We start from the raw sequence: 15,677 nt of genomic DNA, 5'->3' as shown, positions 1-15,677 counted from the left end.
ATTATACTATTCTAGCTGATCCTGCGCACTTCGTTACCCGTAAAAAATTACAACTCTTAAACAAATTGTGATTGTTCAACTCCTTTTGGTTGTAATTCGCTGCACTAAGTGAAACCCAGCCACCTTGGTAGGCAATGTGCGAAAATTCGATTTTATGCTTGTCTTGTACCTGATCTTTCCAAATTACCAATAGCAACCAATAATAAATAAATACTAATTTCTTCTATTTATTTCTCCTATAAGGCTATAACCAATAGCAACCATTTATAAAACGAAAATATCCATCGTAAATCTCAAAATCCCTGTCTGAACACTTCTTCCGGTCGGTCCTATGACTCCTATCGGGTCCAATTGTGAGTCTAAACCATTCAAAGACCCATTCAAGCACACACAAAAAATGTCATCAAAACCGGTGCACCTGTTTAGGAGGAGTTTGACTACTTACACACGGACAGAAAAAATATAATATATATTAAAATATGTACACCAATATGTACTCGCGTTTTTCTCGCCATTTATCAGTTATTCTTTTTTTGTACTAATTTAATAAATATTATATTAACTTAAATTAATCAAAATACGTAACAGATTGTAGAAAAAGAAAATTAAAAACTAATTAAGCTATTTCATACATATTACCTTTTATTATGATATACACTATACACATATTATGTATGCATAATATTATAAGCGGTTTGTTTAAAGCAGATATACTGTACCAAACTGATACAATATTCATATATGTAAACATTATAAATACAACTAAATATATGCAAATGTCATAACTACTACTAAATGTTATGTAATAATTACCGTATATTTCATTCGTTTTGAAATTGTATAAATATAATATAATAATCATTATAATTTATAGCTTTATCAAGTGTCCTCAATGTATAAGACGTATTGCCGGTAGATATTTGTTAACATAATATTATATTTGTGTGTTACGATATAAGTTATTTCATATTGACTTATTAGGTGTACAGTTGTAATATATATATTGAGTATGTACTCATATGGCTAAAATAAGTTCTACCATTGAATATAAGAAATACTTTTATGACTTATGCATCAATTCGTTAAAAAGTCTTTATACCTACATGACGTATTATTGTAATATGGAATTATTTTAAAAACATGTATATTTTATAAAGTTCATACAAGGAAAATGAAAGTTAAACATATTAAAACTAATAATTTATGTGCCAGTATACTTTTTTTTGAATGTTCGATTATTTGAACACACAATAGTACAATAATAATCGTTATTTAATGTAGACCATTGTATTATTATGAATGCTACACCATGCCATGTTGACCGTGAAACAAGGTTCACTCAAATCAAGTTGAACCTATATAATTGGTGATGGGTAAATAATCAGGTATCAGGTATCAGCTTTAAAATTTCGCATTTTTATTGACACAAAGATGCCAGACATTCACCATCGGAGTGCTATATCCAATGTTAAGTTACTGGTACTCAAAATTAGGTATCGATGTTAAATCCCGAGTGACGACATTATAGGTAAACCCATACCAAGATGCACCTATAATAGCTTCTATTATAATATTATATTTCAGTAGGTATTTGCTTTAAGTGAGAACTTTTGTTATCGCAGAAAACAAAGTAAATAATAAGACATATTTTATACACCTAAATGTCCTAAACGTTTATTTGGATAATAATATTTGAAATTCATAAAATAAAAATTAGAAAACTGAAAATTATTTTCTCAACTATTGATTATTATATTATTTTTACACTTCATTTTTTTTATACATTATTCTACTCATAGTATAATTTTTTTTTGTTCTATCCTATTCAAATGTTTGTTTTAAACTAAGTTAAATATAATCTAAACATATCAATTTTTTATAAGATACCTTATATATTCTCAATCATACATTTTACCAATAAAAAAGCTTTACTTTTGTGCTTAACTTTATGACGGAAAATTGTCATCTAATAAATTAAAAAACTTTATTGTTTATAGATAACTATAATAGCAATATAAAAGTACAGAGAGGATACAGGAACTCGTTTTTGGGTATTAATTTCACGTCGCTCATATTGATGAACGTCAAAGTAATATTTTTTATAAGTATTTAAAAGTAATTATAAATCATAAATGTAGATAATTAATTTTAAGGTAAGCTTGGCTTCAATAGAATCTAATATTTATGCATATAATATATATAACTAGATGGTTTTTACATTTTAAATATGGATGTAATCTTAAAAATAGTTTCATAGTCATAAAATAAAAACAAGCACAAGTCAAATAGAATTATCCGTACACATACAATTCAACAAAATAACAGGCATAATAAATTACAGGTTATACAACTAAATATAATATACGTATTGCTAGATCGTGAAGCTATCACATTATCAAAAAGAAAAATACCTTTTGCCTATTATTATAGTAACACATTCTCATCAATCGTAATATACTACTCGTATATAATTACATTGGTTCTTAACGATCAAACATAGTTATTCAATTATACAATTTTACTAGGATAGCCTATTTACAAATAAACGATAATACATTAATATAGATAGGTAACGATGATCGAAGTTCTCAAAAAAAAAAATCAACAAAGAAATCCTTTAAAAATAAATTAAGAAAATTTGCAATATTTAAATAAAAATTAATTACAGTGGTTGAACTATAACACAAGTGGCACCAAGTCATAATAGAAACCTTTGTATGTATTTCTATACCATATGATCAAAATGAGGGAATATCGGCTTTCTATGTAACCTTAAATGTTTTTTGTATTAACTATGACACTGGTGTGATTAAAATTTTGATATACTTTCTAGTTTTTTTATAGTTCATAAAACTATTATAGGTTACAAATTTCGTAAAATTTGGTTTATATGGCAATACGACGTGGGTCACGAACTCAATAATTTTACTTAGTTATAATTTATAATAATATTAATATGTATACAATAACAAGATACATTATATTTTAAATCACACCATCATCTTGAGCACATAATAATTTACTCAGGATTATGAAAAAACAATTCTGAAATACTATCGTAAGTTCTTAAAATCATTGTGTAAATTAAGCTAATTTAGTAATTTTACACGTAAAACATGACTGGCTGCTCACTCGCCGGATCTATGACATCACGCGGCTATTCATCAACTATCATTATAATATTATCGTTGTATAATCATTTTTTCAAATTCAGATTTTTACCAATACGTTTTTCATTATTTTCACTACCTATAACAATACACCAATAAACTTAAAATAAAAAATATTTAGTGTTGTGATGTCCTTAAATATACATTATTTTTAGATATTATACGCATTTGAAATTTTAGATTTTGTTTTACTTTTTTATTTGGTCAAAAAGCTTGAAAATATAATACAGTATTCCTCAAAACTCTAAAATGGCTCCACCGATTTGAATATTTTTTTTTGTTCTGTTCATAATTGTCAAGGCAAGGTTTGTATGAAATAACATTTTATGTAATTTACCGGAAAAGTAGGAAAACTGGATGAAAAAAATACGTCAGCGCCATCTGTCCAGGAAAAAAAAAATAAACTATATAATAATATATTTTTGTTTATTGTAAGGTTGCTATTGGTTATAAATTATAATTGACTATAGTTTTAGAATTGTACCTATATTATGTTTGGTCAAAACCACGAATGAAGATATAATAGACTGGAAACGAGCAGTTTATCAGTGTATGACGTATGAGAAACCAGAGTTTACCATCTGTATATAAAACACAAACTATGATCCAAAATGTGAAGCCAAATAAAACCACCGGTAGTGCTGAAAACATGGGGTCCTCAGCGTGGGGAACTTTTTGGTGGCCGTCCCCCGACCCCCCGCCGACCATGTTGTTTCCAGTCCATTATATCTTAGTCCGGGGTCAAAACTATTGAACATGGTAAAAATGGTATTCCCAGGGCTAATTGTTCGACCATTCTCCCGGGAACATACACATGCACATCATTGTAACAACGTTCGACATTACGTACGCACCCAGCGGGGTCTGCAGTCCACCGCAGGTGGATTGCCTGCCTGAAAGTATACTGCTCCCATGATCACAAGCGTGTCCACGAACGAAGGCCGGGGGGCAGAATGGCTACAATATAACGTAATCCAACGTGTCCGGACTGACTCACTGACTAATCCATGTAGATCCTCGATAATGATAGATTGAGGCTTGCAATTTTCGCGGTACTTTTCATACCGCCATGTAAGTGTGCACTAAGATAGCATCGTCCAAAGTTCGCATTTTAAAGTGGTGCTTGTACAAGTATTTTGAGATTCAAGATGATCGATGAAAACTTTTAAGTTTTGAACATCATACGATGATTTTTAAATAAACGAATAGTTGAACAAGGTTTGATTCATGTTGAGTTGGAATTTTTAATGGGTAACGAAGTGAACGGCATCAGCTAGTTAGTTATATTATATTTATGTTATATTATATATATATATATCAGAATCGTTATTTAATAATATTTTATTATTGAATTCAAATTCTATGTTACACCATTATAATTTATAGTACCTAGCTTATTCAATAACATGTTACAATCCACAACCACCTTTACAACATATTGGTTACTTTTCCACTTTTTAATACTTGTATTTATTTTGAAAAAATTATAATCTAATTAAAGGCTTTATATAGGTTTTTGAAAATGTTTGATTCGTACCTGTATGTATAAATCTTACTAAGCATTAACGCTTTACTAATTCATTTGAATAACTGATGGTAAATTAATTTTGAAAAACACGTTGCCCATTAAATATTTTATAAATACAAATCGCATAAAACACTGTGAGGAATTGATACGAATTAATAAATTAAAGCTTTCAATTTTTGGTTCCTAAAAATTAAAACATATTATTTTAAGCCAACAGTCTTTGCCTAAATAAATGGATTGTATAATGACAACTGAGTGTACCTACATCAATTTATAATGTATATATTCATTGTTGTGACACCAATCATTGTATTCTCCTGAAAATCCATTTGCAACCACATGAAATGTTACGATTAATTGAACTCCCCTATGATTATGCAATATTACACACCTGTGTACGTCATAATAGTGTACATATGCTTAATAATAGACAGTTTTAACATATACTCCCACGACCAAAACTCATTTTGAAAAACACCCATTGAAAGGAAACTCATTTTGGAGAGTATGTACCTAAACAATGACTATGCTAACTTAGTTGTGGTTTATCTGTCCTATTTTCGTTGCCTTGTCAAACAATGATGAACGGAAGTTTATATTGCCTTACCCATAGATACATGCCCTGCGCCTTTTTCCGTACCTAACCCTTAAGTTTAGTAATTTAGTCAAGTAAACACTAATAATATCTAACTATCTTATCCATCTACCATAAGTTATTTTTTTATAATAAGTATGTTTACATAAAACTGGTTGGTATGCTTACTTTTTTTTAAACTACATTATGGGTTCAATTGTTAAATAATATTAAAGAACAACAAAATTATACCAAGAATAAGAAAAATAAGCATAAATAAATAAGTATACTAAATTAACTAAATTTAAATAAATGGTGTACATTGTAATTTAAATTTAAAATTTCTAGTAATATATTCGTACTTAATATTAAATTAGACTTTAGATGAATTAAAATTTCGATGACGTTAAATATAAATAAATATAATTAATGTATATTATTGTGTACCAACAATTGACTAGGTATTATATCCTCTAAAAATAAGTAAAATAAATACTTTTAAAACTAATAGTAGACAATCTAACATAACAATAAGAGATACTACATGGAATATGTCTAAAAACGTTTCGAAATTAAATGGTCTACCTTAGACTCATTGACCCATGCGAACGCTATTGGCCTTAATGCATCTATGTGTAACTTTCTACTCGGCGTCTACAAGCATTTTTGAAATGTACACTTACTAATGGCAGTAGAGTAGACACATATTGTAATTTGCCAATTCTTTCCCATAACTCGTCGTGTGATTCTGGGGAAAATAAATTGTGTGTACAATTGATATTTCTAAAAATAATAAAACTGTAAACAATACAATAAAATTGTACATTTTTGAAAATTAAATGTAAGTATGGTCGTATAGACGATATAAAGGCACTCTATTAGCAGAGTGACTTCATTTAATATTAAAGGGTATGGTAACAAACGTCTGTCTTATTAACATTTAACACAATGTTAAAAATATTATTTGGTATTAGCTAGGTACCATGTTGGTATAGCGTTAATTATTGTTTATCAAGCACCTACATCCACATAGCATATATTATCATGTATAATGTATATTTGTACTAATAGCGTCTAGATGGCTTAGATATACCTTTTGAATTTAAACTTCAATAATTTTAAATTTTATATACTAACTGTAAATTACATATTGCCATTGTTCAAACATTTATTTATGTATACATATCATTTAAGATATTTTGAACATGATGCATTTATTATTAAAAAAAAAAAATATATTTGCAGTTAGGAATAACCATAAACTATTTTAAAATAAAATAACAATGGAACAGTTTCTCATTAATTTTATATATAAATAAAAAAATACATAATGATTTTATAGTTAATATGTATTAGGTATACCGTTGTAATTTTAATTTAGAATAGTTTTTTATTTTTGTTTATTAAATTAATTTGTTTATGATTTCATATATTAATATAAATAAAACAATTTTCCTAATCGTTGTGCTTTCTCTAGAATATTTTTAAAACTTATTTGTCCAATGTCGATCAATGTCATTACTCGTTGCATGAAATGCCTAATACATTATGAATGCATAATACAACAGGCTTGATCTGGCTTACCGTCGTTTATATTAATATAAAATATTCTACATTTATTTACGAACAAACACAGAGAATAATAATGCCAACATTCCACATTTCCACGGTCCCTTGGTCTTTGAATTCTAAATTCTAATTTACTCAAATGTGATATTATATGTTTGCATACACAAGGATCAGACTTGGGCATAATACATGAATATAGATAATATAATTTATACATAATACATAGCTCTTGCCAATCATCTCGATCCAAATGCTCTCTCTTACAACACCCATTGTCATTGCTCGGACAGTTATGAGACTAAAGTCGCATATAACTTGAATGTCTTACATCACTACAAAAAAAAAAAAAAAAAACACTAATTATGACGTGTACTATCTACCTTCCATGGACTATGGAGTACCTATACCTCGAATTGCGCAAATGTGCAAAATTATAATATTTAACTGATTCCTCACAACGGCTATTACCTACTATCACGATTTAGTTTATTATATCGTTCGGGGGGTTTGTAACGCAATTCGAATAAAAATTATTATCTTTCGTTATTTTACTTTACATTCACTTTGTTTTATTTGTTGTAGATCTTCATTCGAATGTTATATGATATAATAATTATTAAAGCTGTGAAGGTCTCAACGAAAACTAAAAATAAATAATATTATATTTAACTATAGAGTTATAATTAATAATAATAATAAATTATGATTAACTAAATAATCAGATTAAATTGTTTTTTTTTATATCATTGACAAATGTATTATATAATATAACATAATATAGCACACGATATGTTTATATTATTAATACATTATTATGTCTCGTTTTGTTAATTAGGTACCTAAGTATTGTATGGATTAACATTTTTATCTCTACTAATCAATGTTATTAAACTCTCGTAAATAAATTGCAACAAGTACATTCAATTATAATGATGACAACATATTAATTTAATGGAAAATGTCTACTATTATAATAACCATTATTTTAATTATTCACTATTCAATGAAATAATAATACATAATATTCAACAAGATAAAATTCAAATTAAACCTAATTGGTGTTTGAATTTATTAGACAGCTGTTATTATAGTTATTACTTATTAACCAATGGATAAAATAAAGACACAACCTTTACTGTTTTTAGGGATAAATATTGCAATTTAAAATATACCTAATATTAAAATAGGTGACAAATTAAAATATAGGTAAAAAAATAACGTTTAAAACTTCTTCTTTTTTTATAAATTTTATTACAATCTATACAGTGCAATAAGTATAAGTAAATTTGATAATTAATGGTTATTGACAAGAGGTTAGCATTAGTACTCTGTACAGTACTCTACAACAGTGCCACCCAATCCGTTTAACGCTGAAACAATTTTATAAATAAATTATAATAATATTATTGTACATTCAATTGGTTTGGTAGGTTATTGTAGGGTATAAGTCGTGTAATAACTTAATTTTAATATCGTTGTATTCAAAGCGGTCTTAGTTACACGAGTAAAACATATTTTTATTTTGTTTACTTTGCCTAGGTACTTACTAGCATATTATTACAACCGATATTAATTTTGTGAAGTATTAAAAGTTCTTTTCATATTGATATTGTAATAATTTCAAGTAACGATTACACACCCTACTCAAGAAACAAATATTACCAACTTGTGTAATTTAAATGACAAAAAAAATAATAATGTAGACTGTAAAATAAATATGTTAATAACCAATTTTTATCACGAGCTCTAAAAAATAAGTGTTGATGACTTAGTAAAGTAGGAAATTTAAATTATTTGTTCAGCTACTTAATATTGTGACATAAGTACAAGTTTTCCTACAATCAATGATTGTCAATCATAATACTGTTCTTGTTCAACAAGTTTTTGTTGAAATTGTAAAAGTAGATGTAAATAATATAATATAATATAATTTGAAAACAATAAATATAAAATTATTCTATATGAGTATAATAATATACGTATATTATTGAAACATCAAATAACATGGTATCATATTAGTATGTAGTAACCATGTAAATATTATTTAATTTTAGATTTCAATAAAAAGTAAAGATTCTAATATATAAAGCAACTATACGATATTATATTATATATTTATTTTGTAAGAACATTTTTTTTTTTTTTTTGGAAAAAACAAAATAAAATCAACATCTTACTCTAAAATCATTATTTTCTGAGTTTAATGATTTTGTTAAACGTAAAGGGCTGCGATGCGTGTGTATTCAACCTGAATGATAGGCAATAGGAGCATGTGTTTATTTTTTGGCCCTAACCTCACTCTAAAAGTCTGTCCATGCGTATTATTAGCAACTAATAATGTTTTCCTAGAAAATTGTTTTGTTGGTCGCAAATGACATAAATCGGAAAAACCACATAAAATGCGTTCACGGTGGATTTGTCATATTAAATTGAGTTTAAAAAATATCCGTTTTATGGTTTAAACATTGCATATATTATAATATTGTATATAGTTTATTATTAACCTTATTCTTACATTATACCATCGATTATACCAAATGATATATTTTTTATATTTGTAATGAGGTCATTGTGGTTGGGATTTAAAAAAATTATAGTATTGTGTACCGTCCACCTTAAATGGAAACAATAATAATAATATTTTTACATTTTACAGAATTATTTGTATTTTGTTTTTTTTTTTTATTATTATTTCATATATTTGTAGTCAATAAATAAATACATTTTAATAACATTTAAAAATTATAAAACAATTTAAACTGTTTTAAAAATGTATTACATCAATAGTACATAGTAGTATTATAGTAGTATGTATAAATTATGAACATTTATGCAACCATTTATTTAGTTTTGATTAGGGTTAATAAGATTCAGAACTTGAGTCAGAACCTAGTCCAATTGGCTTCGTTTTATATAATATAGAGTATATAGAAAAAAAAAGTCACGACGAGCAGCGTTTGTTTTTATGTCTGTAATATTATAATATTATAGGAAAAAATATATGGTGGGTTGAAAGTATATCGACGACTGTGTATTTAAAAATTGAAATATTTTCTCAAAGGTTTTGTAATGTTCGAATATAATAATATTGAATATTATACGTATACGATTTTAAATATTTGAACACGAGCCGCATAGTGTAACGAGTTTCATAATAAATTGTTGAAAATCGTATCTCATTAATTATTTTCAAGAGTAGGTACCTACCATTAAACCGCAGAAACCTCCCAGGATCACTGTGCAGTACCCACACCATAAGATGTACCTACTCAGAATCGTTTTGAATAATTATCACAGGTTTTTTTTATTTCAAATTTTTAACACACTGATATTATAATGCCCTGATGTGAAATGAGGTGTTCGCGTCTAACGTGCCAATACGTATATTATTGTTAACTCTCATTGTAGGAGGGAATTTATTTAAAAGAATGTCACCAATGTGTGTATATGACGTGTTTATGTGCCGAGCGTCCATGGTCTGTGCAAAGCATAATCATAGTATTATGTGGATTGGATGAACAGAATTATTATACTATAGGTAATTTATACAGTAAAAATTACAATGAGTTAACAATAATATTACATTCAATATCATCCAAACAAAAGTTATTCGAAATCGTACGAATTTTTGAGATTTTTTTCTGGAGTGCCTCGACAATGTTTATTATATTCCGAGTAAATATTGATTTTCACATGAATTATTTTATTTAAACAAATATCTATATATATTACATTTATTAATTAAACATCTCATTCAAGCATATTTAGCATAACGCTTCAATAAATAAATATCATCAAATTAAAACCTTATACCTACCTATGAAAGAAACGAAAAGCCAGAAGTGCACACTGTGCATACCAGTTATTACTACATCTATAAATATTTGATTAAAATATAGGATATTGAATAAATGAATATTATACTATTATCTTTTGACAGACGTTTTGAATTTAAACCATGACTATATTAGAAAAAAATACACTCAATAAAATAACCTAATTTAAGATATTTTATAATGATTGAAAAAACCTATAAATCATCAACCATACTTAGTTTTGAAATAAAAAAAGCTAATAGCTCAGTTGCTAGAGATTTCACTAAAAAAAAATTAAAATATACAATTATATTTTTGTAAAATAATAATTAAAATTTGGTGTATCAATATTATTTTGGAATGAGAGTTCTTATTATATATCAATACATTCAGGAGCCAAGCCCCCTCACAACAGACCTCACATTATACACATACATAATTCCATATTTTTTAGGAGAAATATTTTATCTCATAATTTAACAAGTTGATAGGCACGACTGCTACCTAATCTATAGCATTTGCCAGCTAAAAATCCCATTTAGGATCATTTTGTTTTTTTTTCCGTTTGAAATGCTAATGCTACACCAGTCACATGGAACATAAAACTTTAAATTGATGAATGCTATACCATGCACTGTCCATAAACGTGGTAATTTATTTAAAAAGTGTAAGTAAAAAAAAAAAATTATGTTTAAGTATTTATTGCACCTGGATCCTGGTAATTTTTAATAAATAAGTATACCTATATATATATTTAAAAAATGAATAATGTAAGATTGTGGTAATTCTTTTATTTATTCATTTTTTTCGTTCTTTTATAAATATATTACACCAAATCTGAATAATAATGTAACAATAATCCCAAAAGTGATAGATTTGTAACTTATATTATATAAATAACTGTGCAAGATGAGTATTTGTGTGAAGTACAATTAAATGAACCCTTATAGATAAAGCCATGGTGTGATACTAAGATATAACTTTGCATTTATTATAATATTTTAATTTATTATGAGTTATTAATTTAAACAAGAGCCTAAAAATAATTATGTAAAACAAAACATTCTACTTCAAACGTTTAAAAAATTTAATTTTCAAAGAATAATCTAAATACTGGGGCATAATAAAAATTAGTAGCGTCGAACTGTGTATCAAAAAGTTATTCATCGGGAAATTTCGTAATTGCAGTTTAACGGCTTTACATTTCATTTCTTAAAAATTAACATAATATTTTATATTTCATATTTTTCAACGTACATACAAAATCTTTATGTTTAGCATCATTAATATCAATACTTATAATGTAATATATATTATATTTTTTTTTATTAAACCGTTATTGAATGTGTAAAATAAATCATTATTTTTATGTTATCCTTATAAAAACACATAAGAGTTTTATTCAAAAATACAATTTCACAAGGAAATATACCTATACCCTAAATACATTACACATGTTTGCATAATTCGGAGCTGGATATAATATCAAATTGAAAACGGATTACGGAAAGAGCTTTGATGGTGAACTTTGATTTATGCATGCCAGTATTGAAATTATTTTCCATTAAGTTTTCTGCACACGACAAATAGACATAAACCGATATTGGACTTAATATTGAGTTTTTTTTTATTGGAAAATTTAATTTGTATATGAATGCGTAAACGGATCCTTACAATATGCCATAGACAAATGAATAAAAAAAAATTAGACTTAAATATAATAAAATAGGTATTTTAAGTTTATAATAGAATGTCTGCAGTACCTAGAACACATTACCTATATTTTATGTTTAAGTTACGTCTCCATTCCTTCAATTTCAAAAAAAAAATTGTACTTAAACGTACTGCCTATTATAATATTATAATTGTAGAAATGCAAAACAATTATGTTACGTTATACACTAATAAGTCACTAATATTTCAATATTCTCTAAAATGTAAAATATAATATCATATGGTTTCAACTTTCAAGTGTGTCAGTTAATTAAAAGGTGTAAAAACTAAATACAAACTACCAAAAACGGTTTATTACATTTTTATAAATCTGATGAAAACTATAAGTAGCCCAAACAACTTGAAAGTTACAGTGTGAAATTTCTATGGCATTGTAAAGTTCATTCTCTTGTACTCTAATAACATATATAGCTATTAGTATAGCCGCAGGGTCTGTTTCTCTCAATAATGCTCTTCAACGGTTTCGAGACAATCAGAAACTTGATTTTAAATCGAATGATTGTATTGCCTATATTGACTCGATATGTCAATTTTCCAACATCCCTACTTGACGGCAGAGAATTTTAATTATAATATTTATTAAAAGCGTTTCTATCTCTATTTTTAATTCCTGTCTATTATAACATGAAAATTAAGCACTAAAATCAAAACTTAGTTTTTCATACCAATTTCAGAATTTTTGAGTGAATAATTATCGTAATACATATTATTATAGGTGGTTTAATACCATAATACATACATAATACCTTACTATTTCCTACCTAATTTTTAGTTTATTACTATCATTATAGTTTTATATAGCTTGATAACTCAGACTATTATAGTATTTTATTAATTAATAATTATATTAGACTTACTAGGTATGCATTAAAATGACATGTAATATGTAAAAATAAAAAACTTTCTAAAATCAAATATAATTTGTACGGTTTTATTTTAATTATTTAGGATTATTTATGCTCTAAAATGCACACGTAATAACATTATTTTATAACGCTGAAAAGGGCGTTGTCTTACTTATTTCCTAAAAGATAAATTACACCCACCGTAATAATACTACAAGCCAAATAGCTTATATTTTACTAATTACTTTCATTTTAAGCATTATGGCTGAACTTGAATAATAATAATAATAAGATTGGTCAATAAGTAAAGAAATATTTTAAAATGCACTTAAAAAAAAAAAAAACAATGTTGACAAAAGTAACATCTCCGGACAGTTAGGTGTGACATTTATTTTACCTACTTTATTAGTTATTTTCGTAATTTTTCGGAGATAATATATTATGAAGTATCCTTGATGTAATTTTTTATATTCATAAGTACCAATTTTTGTTTCATTGTATCTATCAATAGGTATTTTAATATACAATATTTGAAATGTTTAATAAATTTAAAACAATTAATATAAATTAGTTGCAAGGTTTTTAAATTAAATTATTTCTTTATATATTTTATGCCCCCCCCCCCTCCTCAACCAATAAATAAATAGATATATTGAACATTTTTAGTTATATATTTCTGTTGGCTTTAAGTACCAAAATATAAAATAAAGAAAATGAAATATACGCAGCTTGTGTTAGCTCTTTATTTAAAAAATAATAAATTCGATTTAAAGTCAAAATATGTAATGCAAGTATAAAACTCTCTTTTTCCGTAAATGTGGCTACATCAATAAACAAATAAAACTCGGAAAGTTAATCATAAATTTGATTGTTTATAATTTGTTACAAATCAAATTCGAAATAAATAACAAATAAAAATAGTACGCAGTAAATAATTATAATTGTGAAACAATTAAAAATGTAAATATTGGCTTTTTAATTTGATCACTGATTTACTGTAATATTACAATTATTCTGCTGCCAAAATATGTAAAATGTGAAATTCTATTTATTTTATTTTTTTAATATATAGGTATACTGTATATTATTATATACTAGATAATTATTTTTTAATCCTAGCACAAAATTCTCATTGCTAAAAATAGTTAAATCGAATTATACATTATAATAATAATAATATCTCCAACAGATATCATAGTTTTATATTATACCTGGCACTTGGATATATCATATGGACAGTGTATTAATGTATTATAAAAAAACCAATTATATTCTTAAATAATAATCAAACAACTATAGATTGAAAATACGACATATTATTAATAAAAAAAAAACAAAACAAAAAAATAATAATAATTTATGCTCACATATCTGCCTCATAAATCATCAAAAATGTTTCATCGTCACGCACTGTCTGTGTAAATGCATAAATAGTAATACGTACCAACGTGCATTACATTAGTAACAATACATTTGATTATATAATGGTTTTCATGCATAATGTAGGTAGATTTCTGTAAGCCCTTTCTAAATGCGTCCAAAAAGTGAAAATACGACGTAAAATGAACAAAATTATGAAATCGGATTTAATTTTATTTTTAAATGCCCATAAACGTACAAGAGATTAGGTACGTAGGTACGTAGAAACTTGGAATTGCCACCAAATATTTAAAGTAGCATTTTATGAACATGAGATGATTTTCAAAATTATTTACCTCGTTAAGTGCAATTTATAGGTACTATTTGAAGTTGTGAACTTTTTTTCGATTCTTTTATGGTTTGTTTATGAGTAAAAAAAGCATGAAAATAAAATACAAGATGCATATATTTTTTTACTGGAATTTAAAAAAGTGTCGTAATTTTCTTTTCAGTAATTTTCATTTTGGACGAGTGATCGAAGTATTACGACATATTCAAACAATCAAAACGATTCATCTCAAAACATTATTTTGTTTTTATATAAAAAAAAAAATCTTTTAAGATTCCATTTTTACTTAAATTATCATTTTCTATATTATTCTGTTTCATGTATGAGGAACCAAAGATGTTTACCGGTTCAGTCAGACCACTCGATTAAATCGGTTCTCGTCGACTTTTCTCGCCAGTTGTTGTTTCCGACAAACGACCGTGGCCGAAAAATTGTTTTACCGTGTTAATTATCACATTAATCTTTGCGAAATGCAAGCTTTGTAAGAATAATAAAATGACGCTCCCGAGAGCTCGACACATCCATTGCTGTTGAAGGATACCACCTGACGTTACTCTTGTTTGATAAGCAGACATTTTTTTGCGTATGGAACAATTAAATTTTCAAAATATTAAGACTAATTTTAAGCAATTTTTTGACATTTAAAATTTTCAAGATATTTAGATTTTTTTATCTATATAGAAGAAAAAAAACCATGCTAAACTACCACGAGATTTAATGTTAAATTTCAGATA

At 26.3% G+C, this 15,677-nt stretch overlaps 1 protein-coding gene across 6 annotated transcripts in view; it reads right to left on the bottom strand.

Annotated features, from left to right (window-relative positions):
* Positions 1–15,677, bottom strand: part of LOC132942494 (potassium channel subfamily T member 2) — a 176,224-nt gene that overhangs the window by 136,673 nt on the left and 23,874 nt on the right. For 5 of the 6 annotated variants that reach the window (XM_061010917.1, XM_061010921.1, XM_061010923.1 and 2 more), the window contains exon 2: positions 5,956–6,020. The exons of the other annotated variant lie outside the window; for it this stretch is intronic. The gene's annotated coding sequence lies outside the window, so the exon portion shown is untranslated. The remainder of the gene's footprint in view (positions 1–5,955; positions 6,021–15,677) is intronic. 6 annotated transcript variants of the gene reach the window in all.

The sequence above is a fragment of the Metopolophium dirhodum genome, chromosome 4 (genome assembly GCF_019925205.1).
Source record: "Metopolophium dirhodum isolate CAU chromosome 4, ASM1992520v1, whole genome shotgun sequence".
Classification (NCBI taxonomy): Eukaryota; Metazoa; Arthropoda; class Insecta; order Hemiptera; family Aphididae; genus Metopolophium; species Metopolophium dirhodum.
Note: the sequence above shows the minus strand (reverse complement) of the source record. Positions and strands in the feature narration are given on the sequence as shown.